Source organism: Atta cephalotes (genome assembly GCF_000143395.1).
Source record: "Atta cephalotes unplaced genomic scaffold scaffold00001, whole genome shotgun sequence".
Lineage (NCBI taxonomy): Eukaryota > Metazoa > Arthropoda > Insecta > Hymenoptera > Formicidae > Atta > Atta cephalotes.
Genome location: NW_012130065.1, coordinates 14,509,216 through 14,522,462, shown reverse-complemented (window position 1 = coordinate 14,522,462; position 13,247 = coordinate 14,509,216).

Genomic DNA, 13,247 nt, shown 5'->3' with positions numbered 1-13,247 from the left:
TGATTTGACTTGAAGCTCGTCCTGATGAGACAACGCGCAAAAGTCTTGCGATATCGGTAAGATGTTTTCAAGATATCTCTGCGTTTTCTCTTTCCGCCAGGTGCTGACATTTCAAGCAGATTATCCATGGATCAATCAGTGAATTAATAGTGCAGTGAAAAAAATATTCTCATGGCTCGCGATTTATTTTTCAAAATTCAGACTCGATTAAAATAAATATAACATATATTTATTGTGTCTCGTGAGAGTTTGACTTCTGCTAGTGATGTTTCTGTACGCGTGACTCGAGCGTGCAATTCTGATAAATTGGACTCTCGTCCCGCCCCCTGTCATCCTAAATTGTAATTGTATATGGAAGGAGACAGCGATTGACAATATTTAGGCACTGTTACGGTTACGATTATATTGCACAATTATATTTATTTTAGTTATGGCGTAAGAAATAAAACGGAACTCGTCGTCGAACATTAGAAAATACAATTGTCGATGTCAGTTAGGTACTTAATTCGATGCTTGCCTTCGAGTCCTTTTATCGGATTCGTCTCCTCGGTTTTACAGCAATTTGGATCGTACTCTTCGATTAAACGTGCAAAAATTGGAATTCTTGTAGGACACTTATTCGCTGCGGGAGTGAAAGAGGTCGATCTCTGTTATTAATCAGTCGATCCAATTCTACATATGTGGTACAAGTGTAGCTCTCGTTTTTAACTGTAAGTGTACAATTAGATAATCGACACGACGCGTGACGTTGTTGTTGCGCGCACGTTGGCGCCGAATTCTGACGACGATCACCGACAGATCAGATCTCCGGCGAATATGTCGACGAAAAAGGGGAGGGGAAGGCATTTTGAATTTGCCTTCTTCGTCTTCTTCATCGTTCGCTCTCTCGGCGTCTTTGTACATTGTTCATTAACGATAGCATTATTCCGTCACTAGACTCGGCTAGCCGATATTTTTTATGCATGTTACGAGACGTCGTTAGGCCAATTCAATTTGTAAAAGAATAGTATTTATATTAGCAATAAACAGACAAAAATTTCACCTTCACGAATGTTTGGCAAATTTTATTCCAAATTTTATACACCAAACACTCCGCATTTCCTTCCACCGACGACTGTTTTAACTGATTCAATTGGATTTTTCTTAACAAAAATTTAATCAAGTACTTTTTCTTTCTTTTAAGTGTTTTAATAACCTAATTTTTAAGAAATAATAGTAAAGTTTACATTTTTAACTTGATTTAAAATTGATTTTTTCCGTCAGTAAAACATAGTGAACATGAAATATCTTGAATGACATAATTTTTGTTTTTAATTTCTGTCTTTGTTTTCTTATACTTCTACTACTTTCGATTTTCGAAAAACGTGTAAACGACTGTGGTAGGAGGATTCTGTATGATAATGTCTGATTAACAAAACAGCGTCCGAAAGTTGGAGTGCTGGTTAATAGTGCGAGTATGCAGCTGTCGGTGGAGCCGCATCATCATCTGCGTGATTGGGATCAAGCTGAACGCGATGAATCCTTCGTACCTCGTAATTCTTTTTATCTGATCGCGCAAACTGCGAAAATCTCATGCATAGCAGCACATTTTTGGAATTAATTAGCGAATATCCCTTTCCTGTCGTAAGTCGGTTAGGAGTTCATTGATTTCCAACTGTTGCCGTTAAGTTCTTCTAAAAACGTTGAGTTCCTCTTGTGATTGAGAAATACATGATCTTAAACAAACGATCTTAAATAAATTAATATATATAGCGGTTGCTGTATATATTAATTTATTTAAGATTAATTTTATTAATTGTATAAACAGATATTATCATATCTGTAAGATATGCTACGATAATTTGATTTATCTCGAATTTAATTTTAATATGTATCATTATAGTTTAAGCACGCAAGTTAATATTTTACATAATTTTGCAATATATAAACTGATAATAATTCAATTCGTCGCACGCGTGGCCAGTTTATTGTGGCCGTCAATAACAACAACAACAACAACAACAACAACAACAACAACAATACAAGCGACAAAGAGTTGTACTCCTGTTTCAATGGAAGGTAGACATGGTGCGCCAATAATTGCAACCCGCATACCATCGACATCATAGGTCGCAGGCTTTCATCAAGGTCGCTGTTATGAATATGGACGGACCGCTCAATGGCATCCAAAAATATCAGGTAAGTACAGTAAGAGAGAAAAAGGAGTGTGAAGGAGAGGATGCGATAGGGGTTACAGTTTAGACTGAACATAAACAACAAAATTAAGTTATCACAACGACTTTCTTTGTCGCTTTTTTTCTTTACTGTAATAATACTGTAATAAATACATAAATATTAAATGTCATTATATTGCAATATTTATATGTACAATTTGGTTACATATATTAATTTGATTATAGCAGAGCTAAAAGCAAATAGATATAAATATATCATATAATATCGATACATTGAACTCGAAACTAGAATTTCAATTCGTAAAGTTTTTTATCTTTCTACAGAAAAAAAAATTATATGTTTCTATAAATTTTTTCATATTCCAAATATTGGTACTATATTGGTAGATCGTATTAAATTTATCAATATCATTTTCTTATTTTTTATAAGGACAATTTTTAATAATTTCGAAAATCAATATATCAATTATTTTAATATTCGGTATTATTTACGATTGCACTCTGGCTGCACGTCGCTCCGCGTCGCGCGCATTCTGTCACGCGAGAGAAGAGCAGAACTCCGTCCGAGGATCGAGACCTTGCGTTGCACCTGCTACTCTCAGGTGTACGCGAACGCGTCTTTTATCCAGGCGCGATCTCGGTGCATCTCTCTTCCTCTCGTCTTTTTGTATGCTCCGAACGAAAGGCATACACGCGAGGTGCGCCGCTGTTCCAAGTCCGAGCGATTAATCGCTCGCGCACGCTCGACAATCCCAATCTAATTAATCTGATCATCTTACGCGACAGTCATTCCCTTACTTATGATTGTAATCGTAGGCAATAGATACGATAGGTAAAATATTTCCAATATGTATTGTGAAACCTACTATACATTTCAGTTCTAATTGTAATAAATATTAGTTTTTGTATTGTAATCTGATTTGGCTCTATAATATTGACCTGTTTTTATTGATTTTATTGTATTCCAATTTTTCGATTTTCTCAAAATAATTTTAATTTATATATTTTGCTACTTGCGTTTCCCAAGCCAAGCTCGAATATTTAACGCCTATGATGATAAATGATGAAATTATATCGGGATGCCTCATATGTCATTTTAAGCTACTCGGCTTAAGCTATATCTGTGCAGTTAATTAATTCTTGTATGGCAATGGGATCGATACACGATCGGGAGACAAATCGTGACTTGAACTTGATAGTCGCAGGTGCGAGTCTCAAAACGAGTTCTTTCAAGGTCATTATCAATCACACTGTATTTCCGATTAGTATTTTTCTCTTGGGGTGTATAAACAGAATCGCTCATTGATATGTAACCAAACTTCCTTTATGATGCAAATTGATTTTCCTTGTGTTTCATTTAAAATTTTAAATAATACTTATTTGATTCGTACTTAAGAGAAAACAGTAATGACGGGAAAATAAATATTCTAAATAAAATTCGGATGTGAGATTAATTAATGTTCCACGAATGAAACAATAGATTTGTATGAAAATTAACAGATAAATCGCAATGAACGAAATAATAGCTCCATCCCTTCGACGACGTCAAATTAGCCAATTAGTATCAATTATTATAACTGCGCGATTCTATCTTGTAAATTTATGATTTCAAGATAATCTAATATATTCCCAAAAACATGTGTCAATGTTAGATGTATGATAACATGTTATGAGAATAGATTTTCGACTTTTCAGAAGCTAATCTTTTGCGTTTATCTCTTTCGAAAATTTTTTTGCTCAATTATTTTATCCGCGTATGTAAATTCGACCCTACAGAAAGTACGACGTCCTTGGGAGCGCGCGTTTCGTCTTTCGTCCAAGACGTTCAACGGTGAGATAATTTGACACACGCACGATATTGTATAATTAGAAGGATAATTACGTAATTACGAATTAATATAGTACGCTGTATCCCTGGCTCTCTCTTCCTTCGATCGCATCGGCAAGCAGTCGGCCGTGCGAGCGAGCGAACGAACGTTCGCTGGCGTCGTCTATGCCAATTAGGCTCGACGGCAGGTCGGTTGCCACGAAATTAAAGCTTTTATTTCGGCGTGCGAACGTACGAAATTAGCGAAGCGAAACGCGAAACAAGCCCCACATATATTCCTTTCCTTATTTTCAGCTCCGCGAATGTGGCCGACGATGCATCTCACGTGTGAGCTTCTGCACAAATGAAGTATAAGTATATTAAAAATATCCGCAGTTTTTAACGTTGCATTAACATGCTGATTTCATACGATATATTTTCTTCTCCATGAATGTGAAAGAGTTTTTTTAAACTCTTGAAAAATTTGGTAATCTAATCCATGTACGATAATGGGAATAAAAATTAACGTTTCGTTATCCATTTGTTATCCGCAGCTCAGTTTAATATACATATATTATCGATAATTTTAGCTTTGCAGTTTGTAAGAACTTGTAGAAGAACAAGAATCCGAGACACCTGGCATTTGCCGCTGGCAAATTAGGATTTTGCGAATTTAGATGTATACAGTTAGTTCTTACGTACGGAACAGGTTGAGCGCGTTTGCATTTGCGATAAAAAGCGTACTCTCGCCACGAGACAATTAACGACATCGTGAAGCCACGAACGCGTTCTTGCGATCGCGAAATAATATGTGCGGGTTTTGCGCGTAAAAAGACGCTAGGTGTGGGTCAATTAACGGCATCTTTAAGACGTTGAGATTCTGTTCGTAATCATCAAACGCGCGTATAGATTTTGTGGAAAAAAAAACGCGTTAGCAATTTTTTTTTCCTATCGCTTTTCTTCTTTACATAAGATTTTTCTTTAATAGGCATGCTAATCACAATTTCTCGAAATGTACATTATATATATTTTTAATTTTGAAAACTAGTTCATTTCTTGATGTAATAATATGGTCTTTGGCGAAATGGAGAAAATTAATAATCTGAAAAGATTTTAAAAGCATTTTACGGAGGAGTTTTTTTGGACAATTTTAAAATCAATTTCTCTCTTAAAAAAAATTTTACAAGTACATATTATAGATAGACACACAATTATCCAGTATAATTTCTTGACAATTGAGAATAATCGATACGTGAATATGAAATCATTGTCTATTAGATATCTAAAATGAACTTTGCAAGTTAAACTTATTTGGTTTTCAAATCTTACAAGCGTTGATAAACTTAATACAATGTAAGAAAATTTCTCGAGAACTTGGAACGCTTGCAGTTCCTCACTCGAATATAGCCAGGTCTAAGGACGGGGACGTCGGGCAAGTCGGGCGTCGGTGGCGGCGAGGCACCGAGCGTGCTTCCTGCTGCTTGACCGGAAGTCGCGAGTCAGAGGCTCGGCTCTACGTAGGCGTTACGCTTCCTTACGCGTATCTACACCGTCTCGCTCCCAGTTTCGCTACCAGCCCGCCTGCTACTGCCTGCCTGGAGGTATCGTCGAGGCTCAAGGACATCATCATTAGATTAGTCGGGATATAGTATCACGTTTCATTCATAATCCTAAAAATTTGAAAAGCCTCAAAAACTTAATCAAACAGGAGAATATTATTTCCCGCTATTATTTCCGCAGTCGATCTAGCTCACTCGCAACCTTAAATCAATTTTCAATTATCGTAATATTTAATGAAGAATTCTCATTGTAGGAAGAAAAGACAATAACTAGTAAAATCGTATGATTGTAAAGAAATTAATTAATATCTCTTTTCACTAATGTAGATTAATGTAGATTAATTTTAATCTCGATTCAACTTACTCTCCATTTTTTTCCTTTTTCAATTTTAAGAATTAGAAGAAAATGGAGAATAAGTTGAACCGAGATTAAAGTTAAACTACATTGGTGCAAACGAGTATAAAATTTCGTTTTGCATTAAAATCCGAAATTCATATTTTTTGGATTTATATTTGATGAGTTGAGTTAAATCAGTCTTTATCGATTTATAAACGCGCAATATATAACAAATAAATTTTGCTTATTATAAATTGCACGAAGAAAATCTTTAATATTGAACCATTAAAACAAAGCTCAGTAAGTTGAGTTGAGAAAAATAATTTGGCTTTCTTCTTGATTGGCTATTTATGATTCGTTAATTATAATCACAATAGAAGAAAATCGTACATGTCATAAACTATTATATTTGAAGATTATATTTGATATTTCGATCGATCAACATGCTTGTTCTTTTAGTCATGATAGTTTCTCTTCAACTCCTTACTGCATGAATATAGAACGAAGGGGAATGCCATGAAGGTGGTCTCAACCGTACATCCGGATGATATAAATGAAAAATTCAACTTCCTCAGTATTGTAGCCGAAAGAAATTTCTACCGAGAGATTTTTCATCTAAGGAGCTGAAGTTTGCATTATTTTTTAGGATTTATATTTACTTTAAATAATATTTCGTAATATTGACAATTAAAAATTGATCACATGAAGTTAAATCATTCGATTTAATTGAATATTTATTGCTCATTTGTTATAAAACACATTTTAAATATTCAATCAATTAAAATAATAATAACTTTTTATTAAGATCTTTTAGCAAAATTTCTATTACACTTGTGATATAGAAAAAAATATTCCGATTAAACCAACAAAAGATCTCAATAAGAATAACGTTTTAGAGAGATGTTTTATAATATCAGAAATTTTAGTTAATTTTATCAAAATGCCGTTTTTATTAAACCTTTTAATCTAATCAAAACATTTTTCTCAGTGTAGCTCTAATTAAAAGATCGATTAAAAATATCCCGAATATCGCGTTCTCGTTGCTGCTAAAATAAATAGTTTTGTCCTTTCGTGGTTTCGTTGGATAAGAGTTTAAAATACGATGTGTCGGATTTCAGAAGGACGAACTTTCTCAATTTCTTACTTAGTTCGTCGGGTGAGGGAGGAAGGAAAGGACGAAAACAGTGCGCGCGGGGAATATCGTACGAAAGAATAATTTCTCCGCTGTCAAGTTCTTCGTGGCTCGGAAGAGAATTATCTTTCGGTCCGTGCACTCGACGGGGAACCTAATTTCAGTCTTCCTGTCATGGGAATGTGCGCACCCCCTCCCCCCCTCCCCATATTGTGATCTAAAACACATACCGCGCGATTCGAGAATAACAGTCTCTGCGATGGAAACTCATTCCTTTGCCGTGCCAGTTCGATAACCCATCTTGTTATCAACGTGACGTCAGACGATTAATATTTATTACAAATCAATAATAATATCTTACTGTACCAAAACAGTACTGTACTGTACTATTCCGGCAGTTCAGTATTAATTTTAGTAAAAAAGTTTATAAAAATGGATTTGAAAGTAATATTTTATTCGCAGTATACCTTTGTCTCCTTTCCGTACTTGGAGATTATTCATCGATATGCTAATAAATTAATTATCAATATTTTAATCGCTTTCGAAACTGTTCGCCCTAATGATTCTTCGAGACTTTTCGTCAAATCGGCCGTCAATATCGGCATATGAGGCATATCGATTATCGCGAGGACCCCTTTGAGATTTCAATTCAAGAGATTAAATTAATTCACGTGCAACGACATAAGGCAATCGAGTTAATGGCCTCGTTTAATGACTGCTTCCACCTTGCTTCCCGTGCATGATCCTCCGACGATGCCGCCCAAGTCCTTTCGTGTTTCCCCACTTGCCCGTTTTCGGGCAACGACTCGGATGATTTTATCGCCGTTTCCTTCGTCTCTCCTTCCTGCTTCCTGAGCATGCGAGCATTACTCGATGCCGATCGTTCCGCGAATACCGAGGTAAATTTCGTTACGGAAATTAACGATTCAACGCCGAACGTGCGTCGCCCTTGCAAATTAAGGCCTCGCCCCTACCCCGTTACACGTTACACGCCTGTGCGTGTAAAAAGCGCAATCTTACCTCGTCGGACGTAATCTTAAATATGTATTCTCATATGCGATAAACCATCCCCCCCGGCGATATCAGATATGATATACACTGATAAACAACTTAGACCTCTTCTTGACTTAATACCGACGCTTATGCTTGTCTATATCTTATGTAAACACTTATTTTAAAATCTTTTGATTTCGTTAAAGTGCACCTCGTTAAAATAAATATTTAATTTTAATTAAAGAATTCATAACGATTAGATTATTTAGGAGCGTGATAAAATTTAAAAATAAGATTTTTAAGTCATTATTTTTTGTCACAGACGATCATAAGAGATGCGTTTAAAGTCTATATTATTTATTCAAAATATCTACTAAAAGAGTTACTATTTATTATTTGAAATAGCTTTTATTGTTTTAAAGTTATTGATTATTGAAAATACTTCTACGAAAATGTTTGTTATTATATATTTTTAGAGATAAAACTCGATCAAAAAAATGTAGATTTACAGTTTCTCCTTTTTCTTGATATCATTCTCTGAAAACCTGTCAAATTTTCGCTACATTTAAATTCTCTGAGATAACTAGAATTCATTTATACCATTCTTTCACTCTAGTCGAAACAATCACTATACCGATGGCTACTTATTTTATGAATAATTTATGAAAAATTTATGTGCAACGAGCGTCGACGCGAAGCTAAAATTAGATACCGACTTCGTTGTACTTTTGTCGTCAGCCTCGAGACGGCGGTCCCCGCCTTTGAAAGCAAAGAGGATTGCGCCGTCGATCGAGCACGCATTCGTGCAACGAAGCAGTGTCTCCCAACCTGTGCTACGCGGATTCACTTCCGGTCCCGAGGGCTATATTTTTGGAAAGTTCCACAAAAAGGCACGTAGACGTATATTAGCGTCACGTGAACCAAATCGTGAACCCCTCGCTGATGTATAAGGTGTCTTGATACAAGAAGTACAATAAGTTTCGAACATGTATATTTCGTCACGATATGGCGCGTTGAGTTTGTTTAAGATAAACAGATTTTTTAATCATTAAGGGAAGCTAATTATACGTTTTCGATTTCTGCTATTTTATGTTCCCTTTATTTTTCAAAAATAAAGGAGATTGTATATTAAAATTAGGATTATATCTCGTGAAAATTCAATTGCGTCTCATAATTTGGTAATCAAGTATGATGACTATAACAAAGTATTCTTTTGCGACGAGATAACATTCGCGTTTTTTAAACACTCGATGTGAGAGGGAAAAGCTCGCGTTTTGGGAAGTCGAGTCGGCGGGAAAGTTGATAACGTTTAATGAGAGAAGGAAAATCGGCGAAGAGAGAAGAGAAGCGAATGGAGATAGGTAGAGGATTCAAGAGAGAACGATGGGAATTGGAAGTGGCGCGTGGCGATGCCGAATATATGTATCGGATACCGCCAGATGTTGCGGTGAGGCCAGCTGCTGCGCACCTCCGCTCTGCCCTCCTTTGCTTTTCCTCGCAGCTTTTCGAGAGTGCCGAGCAGGTACACGCCTCGCTACATATAGAGTATAGAGTACTCGCGTCGTTGTTCACTGGTGGTATAACGCCACTCGTCGATACAGTGCACTTTAATCTTAAATTTCCCGTGTAACATCGACGCGTGTACGAAATTCATATTACAGAAAGAAAGCTGAAGAAGAGATGTTCGAGGACTCTCGGATACGAAATCGTATCTAGATCGTGTTCTTTCATCTCCCATTTCCGTGAGTTCAGCGTTCGCCAAGCTTTCGTTCAGTGCGAGCTTTGTTAATTTAATTCTAGTAAATGTAATTTAAAGCCATTTAACACTTAACGTTTTTTTCGTGCTCGTTAATTAAAACTTACTTAAAAATAACTTCGTTTAGTTAATTGCTTTAGGACAAATCCATCGCGTTGGATTGAGTGAATATAAAAACAGGTTCGTGACGATCATAACGAGAAGCAACTGAGTTTATGTTTGATCAATTAATTATAGTAGGCATAATTGTACCTCGCGTGAGAGCACCATCGCAATTCGTTGCCAGAACGCTATAAATGACAACATTTAAATCTTTTTAAACACTTGAAAATAATAACGATAATGATAATGAAAGTCTATTAAATACGTGAACTAAAAGAAAATGATATTTCTGTCGAAATTACAAAAACAATTTGACAAAACTTACAATATGACACAAAAAGTTCTATTTCTTCAATATTACTTTTTTTTCTATTTTTTTCAATATTATTTCTATATTATTATTTTTTACTTACATTGAAATTAATTACGATATCTGCCAAAGAGGCCGTAAATATCAATTAAATAAATATTCTTTTAGAAAAATTGAAAGTTACAAAATTAATACGAATATTATCGCATTGGATTATAATATTAATCAAAGACTTATCATATTGCAGTGTCTTTATTGCTAGCAGCGCGAACGACAGCCCTTTTCAAGTATTATTTGCTCCGCGAAAGTGAACGAGTTCTTTGGCGTAATGGGCTGGCTACCGGGACTCTTCTTCTCCTTCTTCTTCTCTCGCGAGCAAGCGCCGCGTTTATTGGCTTGTAATAAGCATCTTTTCGTGCTACGAATGGCTCGAGGGCAAGAATTATGGGGATTCTTCTTTTCGTTCAAGCAGACTGCGAATTTGCGAACGTAACACAGGTAAAAAAAACAGAGACGAATTTAATAAGTAAAATTAAGAATTTGGTAAAGTTTAATTCGACTTAATGATCGCAATGGTAAATCGATTTCGAAATCGCATTTAATAACGTTATCTTTTTTCGAGCTCTTTCTTTTAGATTTACCATCATTTTTATAGAGAACGGGAAAAGGAGAGGCAGTTTTGTTCCGCCAAGACGAGCCTGTGGTCCTAGAAAGTAGCTGAATTCCTGAATACTCTAATTAACTCGCGACCGTGAAGCATTGATTGCATTTTATTCGAACCGCGGTAATTCGAATCTGCATACTCGGCATGGCAGAAGAGTAAGGAAGCCTTGAACAGAACTCTCGCGCATAATTAATACCTCGTAACTAAACATAGAATGCAAATAACGTGAACGATCAACTTTGAAATGTTGAGAATATTTTCTAATGTATTTCTTTGCGTGTACAAAAAACAAATATAATGTTAAAAAATAAATTTCGATGTTCAATCAACTTAAAGAATTTTATAAACTTTCATAGAAATTATTATTCTAACCAGTCAATTTGAAATGATGAGATTTTATATATAGCGTTTTTATAAAACACATTTCTAAAAAATATTTTCAACGAATCTCCAAATACTTTTTTCATTCATTTTCTTTATTATTGTGGTGAATATCGTTTTAATGAAATATTGCAAAAATATTATATTTTTATAAATGACAGTTCTATTAATTCATCTATCTTTATCCATTGAACTTATCCAAAGATCTCGAAATCTTCACGGACTAATCCGACCTCTTCTAATTAATTATTTCATCAACGTTTTATCGCTGTATATCCACGTGCCAGCGATTTTCTATTCTTCCGCCGTAGAGGGGAAGTATATTCTAGATCTCTTGGAGGAGAATGAGATAGGAAGGAAGTGAAGTGGTGAAAGAGGAGGAGAGGGGGTTGAAAGCGAATATCCTTCCTGTCTGTCCTCCTGAGAGTGAAGAGGCGGGCAGCTGCTCTCGGATTTGAGCACGTGCTACCACCGTACGCTACTCGCTAGAGAGGATAGAAGACCCCGGGACGGATAGAAGGTCCGGTGGTAGGTGAGGTAGGTCTGTAGGTTGGTAGGTGGAAAATGGTATTGTATGCGTACGCACGTGTGCACACGGCGAGAATCGAGATATCGTCCACGTGAGGCTACCACTCTCCACTCCGCAGTCCGCGCATGCATGCATGCGTGTCTCCCTCCATTTCTGCCAGTTTCTGCTTTCTGCGGGCTGCGACTCACAATCAGCCGAGTTGTTACTGCTATTTCCCTCGTCGTGTACATACGGTGGTGTACGCACGATAAATCGGTACCCTGTGCGAGGCATGTCCGAGCAATAAGATTTTATAGCTTCCTTCACGAGGAGAATAGAAGATCCGTGATTCCTTCGCTCGTTATTCCAAGAATATAACTTTTGCGGTAATTTATTTACCTTATTCTCTTCTTTTATCATTCATTACATTACTGTCGTCTCGTTAACGTTTATTCTTACTACTTCATTTGTTATTTTAATACTTTATGGTGTCTAAAATGTTATTTTTATATTTGTTGGTTTTTAACATAGTCGGGGCTGTTCTTTTTTTTTTACAGTTATCATTTTCATATAATATTTATGCGATAATATTTTGAAATAAATACGATTTTAATGACCCCGAAATTCAATATCGAACAAATAGAGATTAAGTAAACGAGTTCGGCAAGGTCGAACGAATCTTTATATTTGCCAATATGTTATTGAAATATGACGCACGTCCAATTTTTCCCCGTGTCAAATTATTAATTTATTAAAAATTCGCAGGTGCATCCGCGCGTATCAGAGGTGACTCGCGTTTGACGCGTTCGATGTAGTCGATAAGATGTAGGCTCGTTTGTGAGCACACTTGGACTATATATGTATATATCGGCTAGGATATCGCGAGCGATATTTATTGGCCCGATCCTGCCTCGTTCTCGTATAATCACGCGACACCTGTTACGACACAACACTTACTTTAATTGGGGGCTACGAGCAGCTGCCCACACGATGCACCAATCACGCCGGTTTATCCGAAATTCTTGCCCGCGCGACATCCCCTGAGTCTTTCTCCACGTCTTGCTCGCTTTTTCTCTTCCTCTCTTTCCATCTCTTTCTCGTCGCACCTGTTTATGATCGCGCAAATACCGAAATATATATAATACGACGATACTGGGATCCTTGACCAGGATTCTTGAGACGAAGCGAAAGGTACGCGTACTGATTTCTCGACTGCGATTTGCGCGACGCGAAAACAGTCGCACGCTGAGAATTATGGGTTCATTAATTGCTGAGTGTCTCTCGAAACAATTTTTCGCATCTGATCGTCGAACGAGTTTGGCATTCATCACAATGGGGCTAAAAGTTTTACAGACATATGGCCAAAATTGCGTTTTTTCTGAATTAGGTGTGAGAAAAAGTTCGTGACGTTTTTCCCATTAGATGGAATTAAAAAAAACGAACTTTTTCCCACACTTAATACATTAGGAGTGTCTTCATTAATCAATTGTATATAAATCAATTCTAATCACGTATATATATATA